The sequence below is a fragment of the Globicephala melas genome, chromosome 3 (assembly GCF_963455315.2).
Source record: "Globicephala melas chromosome 3, mGloMel1.2, whole genome shotgun sequence".
Taxonomy (NCBI): Eukaryota; Metazoa; Chordata; class Mammalia; order Artiodactyla; family Delphinidae; genus Globicephala; species Globicephala melas.
In genome coordinates, this window is record NC_083316.1 from 25,465,071 (window position 1) to 25,488,204 (window position 23,134).

At 39.5% G+C, this 23,134-nt stretch overlaps 1 protein-coding gene across 2 annotated transcripts in view; it reads left to right on the plus strand.

Annotated features, from left to right (window-relative positions):
• Positions 1-375: 375 nt before the first annotated feature.
• Positions 376-23,134, plus strand: part of CDH6 (cadherin 6) — a 127,742-nt gene continuing 104,983 nt past the window's right edge. Inside the window, exon 1 of one of the 2 annotated variants that reach the window (XM_060295688.1) lies at positions 376-524. The gene's annotated coding sequence lies outside the window, so the exon portion shown is untranslated. Of the gene's footprint in view, positions 525-600; positions 776-23,134 lie in introns of those variants that run through there. The other variant, XM_030843637.3, reaches the window with a different exon arrangement.

Below are 23,134 nucleotides of genomic sequence, written 5' to 3' on the forward strand. Positions count from 1 at the left end.
CGACGAGGTACTGGTGTCCCTGGGAATTGTAATTGTTCGGTCAGTTAAAAAAAAAAAAAAAAAAGAATATCCAACCGTTGCTGATAATAGCACAAGGTGCATTTTGATAGTATAAAGGAGGGAACAGACGAAGTCATGCAAGTTCTGAGTATGTCTTAACCCTCCAAAAAATAAGAAAGGAAAAGAAAGGAAAGCCTGGGGCAGAGGGAGTGTTACAAGGAGCGAATTGCTCAGGACTTCAAACACAGGGAGTCATTCTGTCAAGGGGAGGGGGCGGGCGGGGGCAGGCACTGGGCCTCTCTAACAAAGTCCTCCTCTCTTTGCTCCCTCCCACTTCATTCACTTGCAAATCAGTGTGTGCCCACAAGAGCCAGCTCTCCGGAGCCCGTAACCTTCCCGTCCCGAGAGCTGCAGTTTCAGCCACGACAGCAAGAACCGCTGAGCGGGCGACCGCAGCGCCGGCGGAGGCAGGAGCAGCCTGGGCGGGTCGCAGTGTCTCCCCGGGCGCAGGAAGGCGAGCAGAGGTGGGTTCGGTCTCAGTTAGCGATGGTGCATGCCTTTTCTTTTTTTAATTCTGTAGCGTTGATGGAAGCCAATCAGAAAGAGAGCCATCTCCGTCCGTTGGGTGCCGCACGCTGGAGTTGGGAGGGATGTTCAGCCTGCGAGCCCGGGTCGGGGCAGGCGCTCGGGTCCGGCTGCACGGGCGGCGCTGCTGCCGCTGCCCAGAACGGACGCCGGTTCCCAGGGAGCTTCGGCGCCACTCCTCCGCCTTCTGGTAAGACCGCGGCGGGGCTTGGTGGGGGCATATGTGACGGGGCCGCCGGGAAGCACCCACTGTCTTTCTCTCCGCCGGCAGAGGCTGCCAAGGGAGCTCCGGCATTTGCAAAGTTGGCTGGTCAATTACCAAGGGCGCTGGTGCGTGCAGGACCCGCGGAGCCGTTTGGGGCTTGATTTATTCCCACCTGCCCACATTACAAGGGTCTGTGCAGGGACTGCTTTGGCCGAGTTACATTTCTTGGTTTGTGGGCTAAAGCAGAAAATTAGGTAGCTTGAGAACTCCCGAATGCTCCCAATAAGGAAAACTTAGGCTAACGAGATGATTTGTCTCGGAGAAGAAGCTTTAAAAAAAACTATTAGCTTGCACGTTGGGGGCAACGCCTGCCGGCTCACATAGGGCAGAAATGCTTAGGTTGCAAGGAAAGTCAAACGTTGGACTCTGAAAATGGAGCACACCGTCCAGGGAAAAGTCATACGGAAGACGGAGCTCGCTCGTGCTTTCCAAGGCTGGCCAGGCACAAATCTGGGGGATAACGCCTCCCCCGGACTGGCTGGAGAACAAACCAAGTGCGCCTGGTTTTAGGTGTCCGATGCAGGAGAAGTGGAGCCCCCAATGCGTTAATTACGGAATTTAATAAGAGGGAACGTTGCTATGGTGTGTATTGCAGAGCTGGGATTACTTCTGTAGTTATTCTTATGCCCAGAGTTATCGGGGATCTCGAGATGGGAGATGCTGGAAAGGTCAGCGTCGTACTGAGAAGTGTTGTCACTGCTGCAATAAAATCTGTATTTTATGGGAAGTTATATGCAGGTCCTTGTTAGTGCAAGGGGCTGTTCACCTGAGTGAACTACAGAGAACATCCAAGTACCAAGAAGTTTAATCATCTGGAATAGCCACACATTTCTCTCTCGCTCTCATTTTTTTTTTTTTGTAAAGACATTTTAATTATGATATTCACACTATGGAGGTGTATCATTCCGTGTGTCTCAGCCAATATTCATTTTCACTTACTGAAGCACATAATGTAGGAGAGAAGAGGTTTTTTCCTGCAAAAAATGTTGCTGGAGTGGCTAATGTGTACATGTCTGACTGCTTTGGAGGGGTGCACATGCAAAATATGGGCTTTCGAAGTGGTTATAATCCAGGGGGTGCAAAATCCTCCCTGTGTGGGAAAAGGAACACAGGGATATACCTTGCTAATGCACAACTCTTCTAAGAATGAAGAACAAATAAGCTTATACAAACGGTGACCAAGGATTGCTTATTACCTTTCTTTTCTTGCTGATGCCTGTCCCTGAAAAGGAAAACCTTTGGTATTTTACTTTAGGAGAAAAAAATCTCTTCCAGTTTGGCTTGAGCATCATCCTTTGTGTATCAGCACTTGCATGGCTCTGTGCTGGCTGTTTTTTTAGAGAGCCAGAAAACAAGTTGTGTGAAGAAAGGGGATATGATCAAGCAGGAGGAGGGCAAAGTTTATGCCAGAGACCAAATTTTCAATGCAGAGCTCAGAAACTTAAAAGAAATCTAACAATTTACTAGAAAATGCAATCACACGGGATTGTATCTCACCCCCTTTTGCTCTTTGCTGTGCTCAAATTAAAAAGGTATTGGGGGAGATAAAAGACGGATCTTTTTCTACCTGTTTTGATGGTTCATGGCGTACTTTAGAAGCAGAGGAAGTAACCCATGTCTTCAGAAAAACATAAGAAATAGCAATACATTTCTGAAGGATAATAGCAATGGTTAGTTCTTCTGTACTTGTCTACAATTATCTTTTGCTACCATTATAAGTGACAGACTGGTGTCTCTATAGGGACTTTTAGTCCCTTTACTATCTGGCTTTTACATCAATTTATTGCAATTACATTTCTTAATGCTAACTCTGCAAAGATAATATATAGAAACATAATCATTTTCTACCAAGTTGCCCGCTATCAGAAAATGTGTATAATACCTCCTCCACCCACCACTTCCATCAGCTTTGCAAGTAAAAACTTAATCTGAGGCACTCTTCCTTTTTAAGCAAAAATCTATCTTGCAAAATATTGCTCTAAGATACTTGAAACGGCTAATATCTCTAGAAAGCACAACTACAGTACCAGGACATCAAATGACACTTCCTTTTTACAAATGTATCAGTAACTTGGAACAACAGGTTCTGAATATCTAACTAGAGCTAATTGAGTGACTGTGCCACATAAGGATAAAAAAAAAGAGATAAAATATGACAGATAATCTGAATGAAACCATGTTTCTCCCTAAGGAAGTAAAATGTGCAGTCGCCCCTTCTGGCCCTTACTCGCTTTTCAGTCGTGAATGCCAGTTTACAGAGGCTGAATCTTTTGAACTAAGTAAACTTTTTTAGTTGGAAGGGACCTCTAGTGGGTCACACCATGCGTTTCTCCCTGCAGTTCAGCTGCATCATGGATTTTGTTCTCCCTGCAGTTCAGTTGCATCATGGATTTTGTTATTTAAAATAATACGCACATAACAGCTTCCCCTTCACTATCAATATAAGATATTCCTTATTTTTAACCTTGCCAAGACTGTACTTCTTTCACTCAAATTTACCCTATAATAATAATGGCTCCAAAAGCTCCACATGAAGAACCTCCACCAGGGGGGTTCATGCAAATATATGAAGCAATATTTGCAGAAAAAAATTAATTAACCCTTCAGAGATCCATGAACATCCACAAGTTATACTGAACTAGAGGCTTCTATTTTAAAGAAGTCCACATTCAAATAAGCATATATTAAAAGTCCAAAAGATGCATAGATGCATGTGTCACTCTTATTCCAGGAAGTGTTTTTTATTTCTCTCTTTGATGTATCACAACACATTTTAGGTAACCTAGTCCTTAAAAAAACTCTGCCTGGAACTCATAGTAAGATAAGTTCTACAGTGGTGAATCAGCCTTTTCTGCTGACAGTCTGCAGGTTTCAACTTCCAATTTAAAAATCTGTTCTAAAGTTTGAAATGTGTTCCAAATGAGATAACATCCGGCAGAAGCCAGTTGCTTCTGCTGCTAGCTTAGTCACAGCAGCCCATTCTTTGGGGTCGATGAGAATTAGGGTCTCGCTTATAAAAATAACGAGCAGTAACTCAGTCTGAATTGCATTTTTTAATAGTGTTTCAGCCTAGCTAGCGTCTACTGAGCTTACCTTATTTGCTTCACAAAAAGGTGAAAACGTAGATAATCAAACCTTCTCTGGTTTAAATTTTTTTCTGAATAATGATTCTAAATACAAAGACTCAAGAACATCATGCTAACAGTGAAATTGCTGAAAGAAGAAAATTAAAATTCACCTACACACAGAGCACCCAGTTGTGACACTGTTTAGAGAAGAAATAAAGAAATGTAGGGTTTGGGTTGTTTTTTGTTTTCTCTTCATTCTTTTCTTTTTTTCTCTCCATTAGGACTTTTTGTTTTATTTTGAACACAGTTGAGAGTTTGAGAGAGTTTCCTAGATCTAAACAATATTTTTGTTTGAGCTTTCCTCTTATGAAGATTAAACCGGCCTACATTTTTAAAAGTTCCTATTCCTAAGGAATGCCCCCCTTTTCAAAGCAATCAGATGAGAAACCTCAAGTTCTCCCTAATTAAGGTATACAGCCAAAAGTAGATAGCCTTTATAACCCCATCACTCACAAAGTAGAGAGAGAAGGTAAGAGGGGGAAAAGTGTAAATAATTCTTCAAAAAGGTGGTGCACTTTCATTTACTACAGATGTAAATGGAGTAAAGCTCTTTAAGCCAAAATGATTGGGTCAGAGGGGACCAGATACAGTCTATATTCTAGCTGTTCAAGACTGAACTATCCAGGAAATTTTTAACTCTTCCAACAAAGAAAACTAACTGAAGAATGAATGCTGTGAGCACACATGCAGTGGACGCATATGCAGAGGGTTCTGTGTCCCCCATCCTCACAGATTATTAGATTATTTTACCCTGTTTCATCTGTTTAATATCGTTACACTAAAACTGTTGGGTGCTCATTTCCTCTATTAATCAGATCACCGTGCTGAAATTTATAAGAGAAAGAGTTTAATTAAAGCCAGAATGTTACTATTAAATTTGATGTGCAGTATAAATGGGCAACATGGGTCCCAAGCTTTTCCTACCATATTCAGTGCTATCCTGTGGAAGAGAACAACTCAGGTAGAAGATGAGGAACATAAAGCTAGCCACACCACAGGGTATAATTTATCTTCATATTTCATCACTTGAAAAAGCACTGTGTTTTTCTCCTTCTATAATCCCCTAATTTGGTAGATCTGCCCAAAAGATGTTCAGGAGACCTAATAAATGATAGGAATGGAAAACAGCAAGAAAAAAAATTAAATTGAGGAGGTGTTCCAGTTGAGTAAAATGAAAGGAGATGAGGAGGTGAATTTTTACATAAGAGGAAAACATACGAATATAGAAATAGAATTAAAATTGCCATTTTTATACAGGGTGCATTTTCCACTTTACAGATATTGCTACTATTAAATACAACTTTATAAACATGATTACATCATTAACATGTTTATAAATACTATGCTTCTCTACCATGGAATGCAAATTTGAAAGTTATCCTTTAAAAAATCACCATCTAGGGCTTCCCTGGTGGCGAAGTAGTTGAGAGTCCGCCTGCCGATGCAGGGGACACGGGTTCGTGCCCCGGTCCGGGAAGATCCCACATGCCGCGGAGCGGCTAGGCCCGTGAGCCATGGCCGCTGAACCTGCGCGTCCAGACCCTGTGCTCCGCAACGGGAGAGGCCACGACAGTGAGGGGCCCGCGTACCGCAAAAAAAAAAAAAAAAAAAAAAAATCACCATCTAAAGGAAATGATCCTGCATGGATCATAAAATAAGCAGAGGAGTACATTTTTAAAAAGTGGTCTGAAATCCCAGCAGAATCAAAGAAAGGTTTTCTTAGTGCTTTGAAGAATATCGACTCCTTTCCTTCTATTATCTTTATTGTTCTGTGAGCTAAATAGATATACTGTGTGTCCTTCTGACACCTGCAACCCAAAGTATACAAAAGTGATAAAGACCAAATTTAAGTCATTCATTTGGATTCTATATGTAGTACAGTGTGAAGAAAAGACTGAACTAGCAGGACAGCACACCCCTACCCCATACATGACTGATAACAAATATGGCAAATATATTTTAAAATGTATATGTGAATATATATTTTTTTTCAGCCAAGATTAAAAAAATACCAGTAAGCTCAGAATTTTTATACATCCAAATAATGCCAATGATAATTATAAAGTAAGTGATAATAAACCTTTACTGAGCTTTTCTACATGTCACACACTGTTCTAAGTATTTTACATGCATTCTGTATGCTAATAATTATACAGTAAGTCAAAAGGAAAATGTTATACTTGTATCCTTTTAAGCCCTTTTTTGGTTTGAATTTCTAGGAAATTTGTTTGAGCCAAGCACTTAATGAATGTCCTGTTAACAAACACTTGTGGTATCTTAGAAGTAAAAGTGTGACTCTCTGAGAAATACAAAGCAGCAGAGAGCCTGGGAATGATTTGATTATTCTGAGCAGAGCAAAGCAGATTTTTAAGGCTGAGGAAAATGTCTGTAGGTTATTCATTTTTTAAAAACCACTTGGAAGCATGGATTAGAGTTTATAATTGTAGTAAAAAGGATTGTGTGGGCCATTTTTATGAGCATAATAATGGTACTTTTTATAAGAGAATAAATTATCTTCTCTTGCCTTCAGAGAGGGCCTCAAGTTGGAGGGGATACTTCAGGAAGGTAGCTAAACATGACAACTATTTATTTCATTGACAGGGGGCTTTGCAACCTCACTGCACCCCCTGAGGGCCTCAGTCCTTTCTTAGTGCATTGACAAACTCACTATATGCGTAGCTCTGGGGACTGTAGGTAGAGTTGAATAAGACTGTATTTATTTCCTTCCTTTTTTGGTGGGTAAAAATAGTTATTTTCTTCTTTTATGACCACAGTTTTGTTATTTCATTCCCACCACAGTTCAGTGTTTGTTCTGAATCATGTCTTTACCAAGTAAAATTTTACAAGAAAAGGGAAGGGGCGGGGGGGAGCAGGAAGGAGAAAGGAAGAAAGACATCCTCTTAACAATACAATAATATTATATATGGTTGACAGTGATAAGCCATTTTCATTAAACTCTGTTCTTTCTATTACCACCATTCAAAAAGTCATATAGTTAATCCAGCCTTCATGGACAGTTTGACAATTAGAAATATAATCAGAGAATGTGAGACACAGAAAGGAGCTTAGAGATGACTTTACCCAATGCCCCTCATTTACATTTGAGATACCTGATGACCAGAGAGATGAAGTGGATAAACTAAATTCATTTTGTTCTTTATCTCTTCTGTAACTTGACTTCTAGTTTGGAGTACTATGACTTTTTATCATCTCCACTCAATTCTGGCATTAAAAATTGAAAGAGGAAATTTAAATCTATAATATTGTTATTTACAAATATGCTATGAAGGAGCAGGCATGGAAACTTATGGAGAAAAGAAGGATTTAGACATCCTTAGGAATTTTATGTGTTCGTACCCTTTTGTAAAGCTCCTATTGCAAAGAAGAACTAAAATTTGCCTTCAAAATTTTGACCAATACTTGGGGCACATGATAAAAATGTAGTTTTTTGTTTTATTTGTAATGGCTTGATGGTAATTTTGAGTGAACTTTATCTAAATCAGTAATTCCTCAGGCTATCCAAAGTCAAGTGTGCATCTTTGCCCAAAAAAGAAAAAGTTTATTCGTCAGTGATCAGATATGAAACATGATGACAACCTATTTATTATGTTTTTCATAACTCTCAATTTATTCAATTTAAGGACTCAGTGACCTTCCCACTTCTTTGGAGTTACAATGGCAGTTTTTTCATGAAAGTGTATGGATAAATTATATTGTTTTTTTCCCTTGACAAAATTAAAATCTGCAAGCAACCCAATGTCAACCCTCCCCCCCTTAAAAAAATAACTGTTAATGTTCCGTGAAATCCAAAAGTCTGAGGACCACTGGGTTAGATAATGAATAACATAATGTTGTAAAATGACTGACTTAGTCTTTTACTTGTTTGGATGAATAAAAACTAAAGGGGAAGTACAATGATAAGCCAAATAGATGGCCCAAAATATAAAGTCGTTCAAACAAAAGTTATCTTTTGATCCCTTAATTAAGCTTTATAGAGATTAATAATAACATTTGGAATACTAATACAACCTTTGACTATATTAATAGGTCCTCCAAAATTGTGCTTTGCCAAGATCATGGCCAGAATGTGTCATCAGCAATGAATTCGCCTACTTGATTACATAGTGGATTATTCAGTAGAAAACAAGAACTTTTAAATTTATATCTAATTTTTTTAAAAACCCAGCTCAATTTAACTGTACACATTATTAAAGGGGTATCTTTTTTTCCTAAAAGTGAACTACATATAACTGTGAACAAACACAGATTTTCTAAGGTGTCAATTTGTATTTTAAGGTATGCGTTGTTACATCAAAAAGCAATTGCCTTCTAGCTTATAGTACAGATTTCAGTCATGAAAATGAGCTTATCATATTTTGAGCTGCAAAGCTTAAACCGCCTTCGCAGGATTAAAAAAAAGAGTTTTATTAATCTACTATCATCCATTTTATAAAATGTTTGGCACTGCTCAATTTCACATTCAACTAAAATATTCTAATCTCTTCTTAGCAACAGGTTCCGATTTAACACTGATCAAAACCATGTGGTCAGACTAAGTAATCACCAATGTAAAATGATAAAATTCACCAAGACTGGTATATTACTGCTGATTCTAATTTGAATCAAGTAGAGCTACTATATCTTCCAGCAATTATTCGCTAGTAAATTACTTGCACAAAAGTATCTAGTTGGGGTTTTGTCAGTGTTTCATAAAGAATTAAATTCTATGAGGAAGGCCTTGTGATAAAGATCAGTGCCACAGTTTTACTCTTTCTGACTCATATCCCTTTTTATCAAAAGAGAGATGTTTGGGGCAGGTCCTAATTAAGACAGCGGAATGAAGGGGTCATTTACTGGTAACTGTCGTCAAGAAGGGGTGGTCCCAAACCTCCAGATCCAGAAGGTACCAGCTCTGCAATAATTTTTGCATGCAAGGAACATGTATTTACCTGCAGGTAAACTGCCTTTGAAATAAGTGCAGGCATGCCAAATACAGGTCCCATATTTTAAAATTTTGTGTCGCGATACTTCCCTTTCTTCCTCAATGTGCTTTTAATTCTCAGATGCCACATTCCAAAATAGCTTTACAAATAGCACCATGGTTTATGTTTTAACTTTCCCCCCTTGAATTTAAACGTGTGTGTACTTTGTGTTCTAAAAAAACAATGCAATTAAGTTTAAGAGATGACCCAATAGAGGGAAAGATAGTGCTAGATATCTAGTAATCGTGTGAATGACCACTTTTTCACCAAATAGAATGCTAAATAGGACAGTTACTTTACTTAAAATATGAAGTTGAAAGCTTCATAAGAGTAAAATGCTCTCAAGCGACTGAGTTTAATGTGATGTAATGAAAGATTTTTATATAGTGGAGAGAGAGGGGAGAAATTATTGAAACCCTATGCTGGGTTAATTGTGCACCAAAGAACAAGAAGTTTGCTTTACACCCTGGATGTGTTGAACATTAATAGAGCATATGTCTGCCTCCCAATTTGTCACTAAATTAAAATAGATTTTTAAATTGCTTATTTTTTCTTCTTTCTCCTTATGATAATCATGGCTGTTTAGAGAAACCAATCACGAAAACAAGAGCCAAACCTGCCCTGCTTTGTAATTAAGAAATAGGCAATAATATCCATGATGTTATCAAGAAAGACTTTAAAGCAAGTGAAATTTGGGCTCAACAATCCAAAGAAGCAGCCACAAGGCTCTGACTCCTCAGAAGATACTACACTTGTCAAATACTTTCCAATTTAGTTTTCACCTGATTGACAAGTGCTCCTAAAAACAATGCCAAGACTTCAGGAAATTTTCTTGATTCCCTGTACAGCGAGAGCCCACATGATACAAATATAAGATGCCTTGCGGAATGAATAAATACAGGCTGGGAAGAAAGGAGAAAATGGTTTTAAAATATCACTTCTTCATCTCAAGATCACAGTTTTACGATGAAGGCATTACTAGCAAATGTAAGCATATAGTGAAGGCTCAATAAATGCTTACTGTGAAATTCTTCTCATACAAGCTGCAAAAGATTCTCTTAAATAAATATTTCTCCAATTTATTTCCTTTTCAAGTTTATTCACACCAGTGAAAAAATATAAATTTTCTATCCTGTGCTATAGTTTTTAATAGTTCTGACTCCTTTAAAAGGAGTCAGGTTGAAAGGAAACCCTATCAATGGTGTCCTGAGAGCTAGAGGGACTAGGCATGTAAACAGAGCTACTCAGCTTTCAGAATTGGCCACCAGACCTCTTCTTCCTCCACACAGATTTTTATTAAACTTGGTATAAACAATGTTGCCTTGAGCCTGATTAACAATTTATGCCTTCCTAAAGAGATTAGCAGAAGTCTGCCATCTTGATTTTTTAATTCTTAATTTGTGTTTGGTAACAGGATGTTACCTCTGAGTTTATACTTTCAATTTATGTATTTTATTTTTCAGAATTCAAATCTAAACTAAACATTGTTCTTTCTGAATTTTTTTTCTTTTACAGTTTTAGTATCCACGTGTGCTACTGTATATTTTCTATGATAAAGCAGTTGCATTTTTTGCTAAGTGACTTTTTTTTTTTTAACCTCTCATTCAAATAATCCTAAATGTTCTTTTTAAAATATGTTGAATCTGTTACTTGAGAAAAAATAAGAAAGATTATTGGGAAAAATGAGTAGAATAATAATAAAAGGTAACACTTGGCACTTACAATACTGCAGGCTGTATTCTAAATGGTTACATGAATTTAACAACAATGTTCTGAAGTAAATACTGTCAATCTTCCAATTTTAAAGACAAAACTGGGAGACAGAGCACTTAGGCAACTTGCCCAGTGTCATACAGGTAGTACTTGTCAGAGCTAAAATTAAATCCTGGCAGGCTTGATAGCCCATACTCTTAAATATTAAATTCTAGTGTCTCTTATGCTTAATATATATGTATGTATATATACCCAAATAGATGGTAGATAGACGGATAGATTCAAATGTTTGTATCTCAAATCCAAAAGTAATGTCAAAGGTGTAGAGATTTATATATATATACACACACACCCACACATATATATATATATCCACATACATATATATGCAATATATATAACGTGTACATTTTTCTCAGGACTCAAAAAATATAATTAACATCTTTCTCTTTCATGCCTCAATGAATTCATCAGTATACTCCCACAACAAGTTAGATCAATTAATTATAGCCCAAAGCAGCAGATATCAGCCTCACAAAAGCCTTTTAGCTTTAGGCCAGGCTTTTCACTTTAATTTGAGTCAGTCTTACAATCACTTACTGTTGATCCCAAGGGAAACCTGGCAAGAGTTTTTGGAAGGTTCAGACTCAGCATTCATTAATTTATTCATTCTCTAATATTTATTGAGACCCTCCTGTGCCCAGTGCTGGAGAGACACTGGGTGATAAGACAACATACACTAGCACTTTGAGGGAAATAGTTAGATTCTTTCCTCATATTCTATACAAGATAAATCCCATAAGAACTAAAGATTAAGAGTGCAAAATAGAACTGTAACTTTACTGACAATTAGGTGAATATATATTTATAATCTTGGGATAGTAATGGACTTCCTAAGCATGAAGCCAGAACTTGAAAACAAAGTGAAGGAAGACAGCAAAGGGAAGGAATGCTTGCTCTAGTAATAACAGGCCAATCAATAGTGCCAGCTTTGTATAAAATGAATAGGATATTCAGAGTTGATTATATTTGTCTTCTCCCCATACCTGCATCTTACATGAACATGGAAATTAGCCTTTAGTTTCAGTATATTATGATTTATAGGGCCTCTATTCATTTTAGGATTTGGTTTTTGACCTCCTGCCCCAGTTTAGAAAGAACCACCACATCCCTCTTCGCTACCAAAAGCTTAGTACAGTTTTATTTTTAATAGCATGCCTCAGAATACTTTCATGTTGTTTCTTTCACTAATCCCTACAATTCCCCCAATGAGTTTGTGGAATATAAAGAGAAATACTTTTCAGCAAGAAATCATTTTACACAAGAAATTTAAGATTTAGGGGATGGCATTTCAATTTAATTCAATAACCATTTAATTAACACTTAAGTATAAGACATTGCGTTGGGTGCCATAGATAACACCATGACATCCAGTTGGTTACAATATGTATTTAATACAGGCATACCTTGGATATTGTAGGTTTGGTTCCAGACAACTGCAATAAAGCAAGCCACATGAATTTTCTGGTTTCCCAGTTCACATAAAAAGTATGCTTTCACTATACTGTCTTCTATTAAGTGTGAGATAGTATTATGTCTTTTAAAATGTACATATCTTAATTTAAAAATACTTTATTGGGCTTCCCTGGTGGCGCAGTGGTTGAGAATCCGCCTGCCGATGCAGGGGACGCGGGTTCATGCCCCGGTCTGGGAAGATCCCACATGCCGCGGAGCGGCTGGGCCCGTGAGCCATGGCCGCTGAGCCTGCGTGTCCGGAGCCTGTGCTCCGCAGCGGGAGAGGCCACAACAGGGAGAGGCCCGCGTACCACCAAAAAAAAAAAAAAAAACTTTATTGCTAAAAAATGCTAACCATCACCCGAGCCTTCAATAAGCCGTAATCTTTTTGCTGGTGAAGGGTTTGAAATATTGCGAGAATTACCAAAACGTGACAAAGAGACACAAAGTGAGCAAATGCTGTTGGAAAAATGCACCAACAGACTTGCCCAATGCACGGTTGCCCCAAACCTTCAATTTGCCAAAAACAGTAACTGGGAAGTATAATAAAGCGAGGTGCAATAAAAGGAAGTATGCCTGTATTAAATAATACTGCTAGAAACTGCCATTTTAGAAACTTATTCAATGAATAGGTAGATATTCTGTCGGGATTGAGTCTTTCAGTCATGAAATAGATTAAGGTCTACCATTGCTAAATCGAGACTTTAATGTGCTGACACCCAAGCTCAGTACCAATATTAATATTCAGCTGGTATACACTGGAACAGCTGTCCAGGCTGCTTACCTCCAGTGTCCCCACTCATCTTCACTGACCAAATGGCACTGGATCTTCAAGGAAAAGGGCAAGAATCTGTTTGTCTAGGAAGCTTTCCCGGACTTCCACTCACCTGTCCTGGACTCAGCTTAGATTTTTCACTGCATGATCTTATAATAGCCTTTACTTAGCCTCAGTGCAACTGTAAACATGTTGTTTCAAAAGTATCTACAAGATTGTTCGGGTCTCACCTATCACACTGTAAGCACCTAGAGAACAAGGCCTCTGGGTCTTACATTTATCACTAAGGCCTAGCACTGTTTTTGACAAATGATGTTTGTTGCAAGAAGAAATGGAGAGTATTCATTATAAAATTCTGGACTACCTTTATATGCTTTTACATTATTCATGTTGAATGCTAGTTTTTGTTTCTTGTAACCTGATTTTCTTTGAACATATTGCAGGAATACACTTAGCAAGCAAGAAAGGTCAGTGCCAGCCTCCTAGACAGCCCAGAACAAAGGGGTATACCCAACAGAAGGGTGATGTCCCCAGGATGACCTCGGTGCCTGTGGCCAAATGTCTGAAATAGGGTTACAGACCACATCACTGATGGGTCTCCTAATACAATACTTCAGTTTTTTATTTGGGATGTTTTCTTATCTAAAAGTTGCAATTTCTTTGGTCACTCCACCCCAAGGCATAGAATTGTTTAGAGCTTTTATTAATGTGTTCAGGTTGAAAACTAGAGCTGTGTATATTTTCTCTCTTTGGTGCGAAGGCAAGCAAGATAAACCTTGGTTATCTTTTGGTTTATTATCCACCCATAATAGTACATCAAATGGAATCTACAAAACAATCTTATGTACATGTTTTATGAGCAAAATCATTTTTCCCCTAAATTCCTACCCTGGACATGTTTCTTGAGGTTCTATAGGAAGTCTAATACCAGATTCTACATACCTTGTTATAACCTTGAACACGACTGCACAAAATAGATTGAATTAAATTCAACTGATTATGTAGTCCTGTTTCATTCCTTAAGTGGCAGTCAATGCATGGAATGGGATCTTCGTGAATATTATTTGGCAATGAAATATGCAGTTCAGCCCAGCTCTCTGACATGCAAAATGTTTTGTAAGGTTTGAGATGAAGTGGGAGAGGTTTGGATGTTCTTTATACTTCCTCTATTTAGTGTGATATCCATCAGCCTGAAGTCAAAGGTACATGGAGAATTTTAAACTTAGCAATCAATAGAAGTTAGTTTGTTTTACGGAAGTGGATTTCCTAGAGCAGAATAGGTACCATGGTACATTCTTGACAGTTTGTCTCTTTTATCTCACCACTATGGGAAATTGTAACTTCCAAGGAAAGGGAGTAGAACTATGGGTTCAGAAAAGTTAGGAAAGTGAGTCCCAACATTGCTTCTCTGCCTCTACACCATTCCTTTGGTTAACACTTTCAATCAGTAACATCTTGCGTTAACGCAAGTAACCTAAACATTGTAGGTGCAGCCTCTCCCACACTTCACATCCCCAACTTTAGAATGATAAGTAGAGAATTAAGGATTTTCCGGAGTGATTAAGCTATTGGGGGTAAAGGGGAAGCCAATAAGTACGCCCACTAACAGAGGAAAGGCAATCAAAAGTAAGCTATAGTAATTCATGTTCAGCATCCTGAATATCTGATTACTTCTTACTCTTTCTCACCAAGTATTTTCAGCTTGTGTATTAGGATGCTTTGGGCTATGGGTGAGAAAAAAATCCCATTTCAAACTGGAAAGAAATAAATACAATTATATTTTACAAAAGAGACATCCCATAGAAACACAGGTTCCAAGTGATCCACAGATGACTGGAATGATCAAAAACTCTATAGATTTTTCTGTTTATCCCTCCTGCCATCTTCAGCATCAATGACATTCAATCAATGATTTCCCTCAAACATTAAGATGATTGCCAGTGGCTACTGGGACTACATCCTTCCTTATTTTTGTCTAGCAGAAGAGAGAGAAAAACCTCTCTCACAATCAAGGATTAAGTCAGACTGAGCCAGTTCAGGACATATGACCACTCCATATATTATTAATTGCTGGGAAATCCCATGTGCTAATTGGCTTTTTTAGACTAAAGATCTATTCTGGGGATCAGCTTCCCTTGATTTATTTGTGTGTATGTGTGAGGGTGTGTGTGTATGTGTTTGGGGGAGGAAAGATACCTAGACAAAACTGGGATTCTATCAGGAAGAAAGAAGATGAGAAATGGACGTTGGGTAGTTAACAAACCCTGTCTACTACAATTTAGCCCGAGAATCAGTATTACTCTAAGTGAAAATCTAAGTGTTACATAGGTGCGGGATTCAATGGAATTCAGTTTCATAAACCATAGCTTTAGAGGTAACAGATATTAAGACCAAAACCCCCCTATTCCATCAAGCGAGGGGTACCTGCAAAATGGCAACTAGAGTGATGCTAAACCATTTTAATGACCTCTGTTCCTATCTTTTATTTTACTCTGTGCCTGAAGTGGGTTTTTGGTGTATTTGTTTGGGGAATTTACTGACTAGAAATACATCACTGTCCAAAAAGAAAACATTTTTTTCATCTAGGGAATTGAGGATTAACTAGCTGGAAGGGAAATATAATTTCATTTTGTTCTCATAGTCTCATTTAGAAAATAACCTTAAGAGATTCAAAGGACATCATGCCATGTGAGCACTCTCCTTACTCTCAAGGGACTTGGTCTGGGCTTTAACTTTTCTAGCATTTTCTGAAGTGTTTTCTTAAGCAACATTTTTGCCTTTAGCACTGTCCTAACCACTGGAGCTTTAAGAAATCTTTAAAAAGTGTTGTTTAAAAATAGCATCACAAAACAATTTTCTTTTCTCTGCCTTACTAAAAATATCCCAAATCTTTCTTTAAGAATGTTTTTTTTTTCTTTTAGGTTTTATTTGAAAGGCAACTAAGCTGAAATGCACATGTTTATCTAAATCCAAGTCAAAACGGTATGAGAAATAATTACAAAATGTAAAAATGAAAGCTCAACAGAGTGCTGCCCCTGCTATTTGGATAATTTAAGGCAAAAGTGAGGTTCTGGGGTTGCTTTTTTACAAATGCGTTTATGTGGATGTGCTGTATGCCACACAACAGGATGTTGTGAAACATCCTGTAATAAAGTCTAAAATCTTACATTTTTTTCCTCATCTTATTTGTGTTCCCTTAGAACTGACCTTGCCACAGTGAGTTCACTCACCTCTGCAATTGTTTAACTATGATAAAAATGTCTTTTTTTTTTGCCAAGGCATTTAGGGGCAGAATTAAGGAGCCATGACCATAAAAGCTTCAAATTTAAGCAGGAGATGAGTTACATGTGAAATTTTGAGGAAAGGGGGCATTGAGCTCTTAAACTGTCCTACTTTGCATGACAAAGGGAGTCCCAGGTTGACTGTGTAGGTACAAATACTTCCCAGCTGGGCAGATGACCCTGTTGGATGTTTCTCTTAGGGCATTTTTCTCCTATAAATGCGGATAATGGTAGTTCCAACTTCAGAAGGGTGTTGTGAGGAGTAACTAAGATAATGCTAAGCATGTAGGAAGCACCCCCCAAAATATTAGGTGTTTCTGTTGCTGCTGTTATTTTTGTGACTTATTCCAAATAATCAATTTGAGGGTCCTGAGTATTTTTAACATGCTACAAGTTTTGTTTTTTTGTGTTTTTTTTTAATTTCACTAATTGAAATGATGCACGTTTTTTATGTCACCAACGTAATGTGCCACTGAGGGCAACATGCCCATAATTCTATTCACTGAAACGGGTTTTGGCTGACACAGTGAATGTGCCAAATGTGGCTTAAATTCAGAATTTCCTCAAAGCCTCTTCAGCACCGTTCCCCAGAAAATCTGCAACCCGAGCTGGGCTCCTCATTTGAGTTTGCAAAGGTGTGAACTAACTGCAGCCAAAATGAAGTAAAAATTGTAGATATGAATTCTGTTCAGCACATCGTTGTCTTGGGGATCTTATTCTAACCTGACGGCCAGCTGCCCTTGCCCATGTGGCAACGAGTGGAGGAAAAAAGCAAGAGACCACAACTCTGGCCTCAGAAACACATGGCGCTGGCATGAGAAGACACACATGCACGTACACAACAGACACACAACACCAGCTCCACCACCAAAAACACCTCAATCAGGGCAATGAGAAGGTTCTCATTCAAAATGGCAACGTCTGACGGTCCCGACCGCACTCCTCCCACGAACACAGGGAACCTACCACCACAGACGGAACTACTTCCTCTGAGAAAAATCCAAAACCTGGCTGAGCAGCTCCTACCAGAGAAGACCCGCATGCAAACAGGAAGGAGACGTCAGGGCATCATCCCGCCCTACACCGCAGCCCCCCTGGCGCGGCAAATCGGGAGGGAACTCACAACTGCAGCTTCTCCCTGAGGAGCGAAGGGTTTGAACCCCACCGCCCGCACCTGACGGATCAGAGAATCGGCTCTTACGGGGCTCGCAGGGGCAGGACTCACCTGCCGCAGGCCCAGCGCGGCTGGAGACGAGGGGCGCCGGCATCCGTGTGGGAGCCCTTCACTTGCTTGACTTGCGGCTTAGCTTCTGCCTGAAGGGCAGGCCTCTGACTTGACACATACGTTGAGGGCAGCTGTGGAGCTCCTGAGAGGCAGGCTGGCAGGCTCCACCTCTAAGCTCTCTCAGCCCGCGCCCCAGCCGTGGCGCCATCTTCGCACCTTCGCGCTCGCGCCCCCCTCCCCCCCGTTCCTCGCACCTCCTCCCCTGTTCCTCACGCCCCTCCCCCTTCCTCGCTCTCCCCTCCCCCCCTTCCTCACGCCTGTCTCCAGGTGGGAGGTTCACGCACGCCTGGTGCCCGGGCTTTCAAAGCTACCGCCCAAGGACACCTCTTAATTGCCCGCCTCTGGTGACAGGGGCTTACGTTCCTGGATCTCGGGGACAGTTCTTGGCAGGCTGCCACCCTGGGCACTGTGGGGACAGCACAGGGAAACCCCCTACCCGTTCGTTTGTCTTGGAACTTGGGCTGAGGGGCAGGCTTCGGATTTGGCCCAGAACTGGGGGCCCAGGGCCCTGCTCTCAGGGAACAAAGGCCAGTGCCTGCCATCATCTCTGCACTTGATCTTCGCCTCTTTACAGTTGGCAGTATCTCCCAGACAGGGCCTTATACCCTCACCTGGAGCCCGGATTTCTGGCTGCCACCCAGGGGACACCTCTGGATGGCCTGGCACTGAGGCCAGCAGGGTTTATGCTTGCAGTCCCATAGGGCTAGATCTATGAGAATTAGGCTTTATCATATAAAGTTTACTTTTATGTTTATAAATATAATTATATAACTATAAAAATTTGCAGTGTAAGTTGCTTTGTGTCATAATAGTAAAGTCTAGTCAGAATAAAATTAGTATTACTTAGAGACTTGCAGAAAAAAATGTTATTTCAATTCATATATATAATTTTTGCAAAGTGTATGTGATCAATATAAGACATTCAAGCATAAAAATTACATTAGATTAAAATATGTGGGGGAAGTTGAATGGAAAGGAGCTCATAACAGAAGGAATGGTATAAAATTTCAGACTGTTAAAGTGATCTCATGCACATATTTTTAGATGAGGCATTGTAGCTGTTGAACTGCTATTAAGATTCCACTGGAAAATTTTTAGAGTGATTTGATAGTTTGTTTTACTGTTAATATTTACAATTGGCCAGAAATTACATTGTTTTCAACAACTTAAACTTACAGTGAAATATTTTTAACTGTTAACAAAGTCGAAGAAATACGTAGATTTTTTTCAGTATTATTTTGATTAACATGAAAGCAAAAAGTTTGAGGTCCCCTGTGGTAGGCTGTGGAAAACTAATGTGTACATATACCACTCATATTGGTAGAACTTTAACTGACATGCTTTTGCTCTGAGGCTCTGGTTCATCCCTAAATTCCTCAGTTGGGGCACTTTTGTAGCTGGCATTAGATTTCCCAGAAATCTAGTCCAGGTAGCTCTGCACCAAGCCCAGGCTGATTCCTTTGCACAGTCCTTCCCCTAACATGAGCGGAGAAAACGTCAGACCAGCAGGTCTCTCCTGGCAGGTTTCCAGTTTTAAAGTCTCCTAAAAACAATATATTCATCAAAAATAAGACACACAGACGCAGACCCAGCTGCGTCTAATTCTCTATTTCTCTAACTCTATAATATGGTTTTACTAACGATACACTTGATACATTATTAAACATAATACTTATTCTAATAGTTTTCAAATTATTAATTTAGATTTAAGGCGTTTTACCTTTTTTTTCTAAAAACAGTGAGTGGCTGCGTGTGTTATATTAGTACTTGGGGTCTGCATCGGATACCGCACATGCACCATTTCAGATCTCCTAACTTCGCCTGTGTCTCATTCCAGCCACTGCCATGACAACCAGTTGTACGCATATTCTGACCCACTTTTTGCAAGTGCACACCTTGCTTTCTGCCCTGGGGCTTCTCTGTTGATACCACAGAGTGAGACACTACAGGAACCTGTTCCATGCTAACCCCTGTACAACCCAGAAGTGCAGGTGATTTGTTTCAGGAGGTGAATCTTTGACAAATCAAGTCTTGGAGCCTATGGATAAGTGTTTCTCCCTTTCTTCCCCAGGAGAGATGGTCCTGAGACGCATTTCATAGGATTTCTAGGATGATCCCATGAAGTGGTGGCCGACTTGATAACACTTTCTTGTAATCAGTTCTCCTTCTTTCTCTCTTTCCTGCCCCAAAATTCTGTTCTCAGGAAAAACAGCGCCCCCCAAGAAAAAATTTGCATATAAAAAATGGGGCAAATGAGTTACAGTTCTAAAAATCAAGGCTACCAGCTTATCTTTCTAGCCCAACTACGTGCCCCTGAACACCTCCCTTTGCTATTCCCATCTCCTGTTCTTCTGATAGCCATCATTCATTCATATTCACTCATTCATTTATTCATTCTTATTTTCAGCAAGTATTGAAGGCTTGCCTACTGTATGCTAATGACAGCAGATACAATGATAAATATAACCCCTGTTTCCTTCACTGAGGACTCTACATCTCCAGGCAAACTCTCAAAAAGGACTGGTAGGGGACTCTCGGAATGCATTTTTCTCACATCTGAAAGCACAGATGCAAGCTACTTCACTGGCTGGATGATGATGGGAAAGAACATTAGAACCCAAACAATGAAAGCACAGAAGGAAGGCTACAATATACCCGCTGGAAAGCCTCTCAAGCAATACAAGTCTCAGATGTTCAGAGGTGAAGCAGTGTATAGTTTACAGCAAGGATGAAAGGGCTAAAATGAAAACTACATCTCCAGACCACACACTAGATGTTGGCGTCTCCATCCTGTATGGAGCTCAGCCAGAAAACAGAGGTGCTGCTGAGCACCTCTGTTGGGTGAAGGGCTCTGGAGAGTGGGTGGTGCGGTGGTCGTATTGGAAAACAGCAGACTGTTAAGTGGAAGAAGCCCAGCCTGAGCAGTAAACTGCTGCTGAAACAGGTTTATGGAGGATGTGATTGTATGTCTTTTTAACAGCCTCTAAAAGTATTTTTTTAAAGCCTTTTCGGAAGTAGTCTCTTTTCCTGTTGTACTGTCAGTTGGCAGATGCCTCTGGGAAAGGGGGATCTGCTTTCTAAAAGCCTCTTAAATAATGTTGGTTAAAAATTACTTTTAAAGCTGGATAGCACCTTGCCCTCTTCCTCTCACCCGCCCCAGTGCCTTTCTTTTTCTCCAGCCCTATCTGATTTGCCAATTACTTTCTTCAGAATCCTCTCTCGTTCCCTTGACACCTGTGTTGACAGAACATCCCGTCCTGGCAGGCAACTGCCAATTCTCATCGGAAAATGATTGCTAAACATTTCAGCACCAGCTCACAAGAAGAGTTCCCCCCTCTGCCCACTGGCACCATAGAAACCACCATTATTCTTCATAATTGTGAGTCCCAGCCCTTCTCTTTGTAACTCTCTACCCATGTGACCTTCGTCCGTTCTGCAACAGCATGACAGGGGAGGGCCTGTCTTCAAAAGACGATGGTTTACCAGAGGGTGCCATGAGGGCCAGAAAGGTGCACAGAAGGAATCTGTGCCTCAACAAAAAAAGCAGAACAACAACAATAACTGGACAGCACAGCAGGCTGGGAAAAAGCCAAACACACTGGGCAGTGCTGGTGACTTCAGGAAGAGGTCACGGGGCATATCAAACAACTAAACCATTCTTGTTCTAAATGTTTTTCAGGATTAAATCCTGCAGGCCATTTTCATACATCTTAAGGGAATAAAATATCATCCATGTATTTTTTTAAAGTTATTAATTAAGTTTAGCTCTGACACCCAAGAGTAATGGTCCCTGACCTGAGCCCTGACCTCCAACTAGGGATTTCGGGTGAGGCTAATGGTTGTAGCACAATCAGCTCTGTGTCACATATTGAAAAGAGGTCAAAGGGTGACTGCTCCCTGCAAAAAAATAAAATCAAATAACCTTTCTTAAGACACCATTTCATATTAGAATAGGCCCATATGCTCAGGATCAGAAAGAAATTGTGTTCTATCTAAAAGAAATCACTTTGGGAGAAAATCACATTTGAAGCTAAGGCATTTGGCAATGGAACTACATTTCTGTAAACGTTTATTTACTGATTGCAGATAAATCTTGACCTGAAATTAATGAAAAATGTGAGCATGTCCTAGTAAAGTTTTTGAAACTCATATGCACTGACAACTTTGAATGATTTTGTACTATGATTTTCCTCTTGCTACTTTCAAAATGTATAGCATCAAAAAGCTTAAAACTGGGGCTTCCCTGGTGGCGCAGTGGTTGAGAGTCCGCCTGCCAATGCAGGGGACACGGGTTCGTGCCCTGGTCCAGGAAGATCCCACATGCCGCAGAGTGGCTAGGCCCATGAGCCATGGCCGCTGAGCCTGCGCGTCCGGAGCCTGAGCTCCACAACGGGAGAGGCCACAACAGTGAGAGGCCCGCGTACCGCAAAAATAAAAAAAAGCTTAAAAGTTTGATGTAAAAAGCGTTACAGTTCATATTAGCTCATTCGTGAAATCCAGTGGAAATGGATCAAGTCACACATGTGAATGATTAAATTGTTTTTTATCTGTTGTGACAATTGAAATTATAGTCCTGCTGCTGAGGAGATATTTTACCCAATTTGGGATAAATTAGCAAAACTTAGAGCTATAAATTCCTTTCTACTATAATTCTTTCTGAATATTCTCTAGAATAATGTCTGTCTTTAATATATTTTAACTATAATTACTAGAATAGTTCTTTGTTAAGCACCAATCAACTAGTTAGTGATGGTTTACATGATACTTTACTTTTTTATTGAAAATATTTAATGAATTTTTAAATCCTTTCAATACAGTATCACATAGAATTAGATATTACATTTATTAAGCCATAATAAACTGCTGCAAGTATGAATATTATTCAACCCATTCTTCAATATAGTTTCTACACTGGATCCCTAAAATAATTTGAAACATTTAACTTTATTAGTAAAAACATGCCATTAAGAATGCAGTGAAAGTGATAGGTTTGGGGGAACCATCAATAGTTAGGCAATAGAAAATGTAAAACCAAATAGCTTGGGGCCAATTCAGTTCCTCCATGTAAAATAAGGCTGATTAGAGCAAATCAATGTTTTGAAGATGTAGCCTAATCAAATATAATGCTAATAAAGTTAGGTAAATTGAGAAGTCCACGTATGGTGTGCAGAAGACTGATTATTCATTCCAAAACAAGGATTTTAATGTTTCCAGGTCTAAAATAAAGAGTGTTGCCACATATAAGCAGATTCAGGGAATGATTAAGGTTAGGAGTCAGTCATGTGGATTCCCACTATCCATGTGACCTTGAGTAAATCATTCAACCACTATCCTTTTCCCTCAATGTCCTACTTTAAATTATTGTGAGGATTAAATGAGATGTATTATAAGGCAGTCACACAGTTCTTGGCTCACAGTAGTTACTCAGTAAATCTTGACCATTTTGATTTGTAATATTATTTGATAATGATGATGATATTTGACTATTATTTTATACAAGTAAAAACATAACCCCTGAATCCTCCCAGTCACACACACACACACACACACAGAAACCAGCCAGGTCTCTTCGTAAAATCAAACCTGTATCTTCAAATTTGACAGT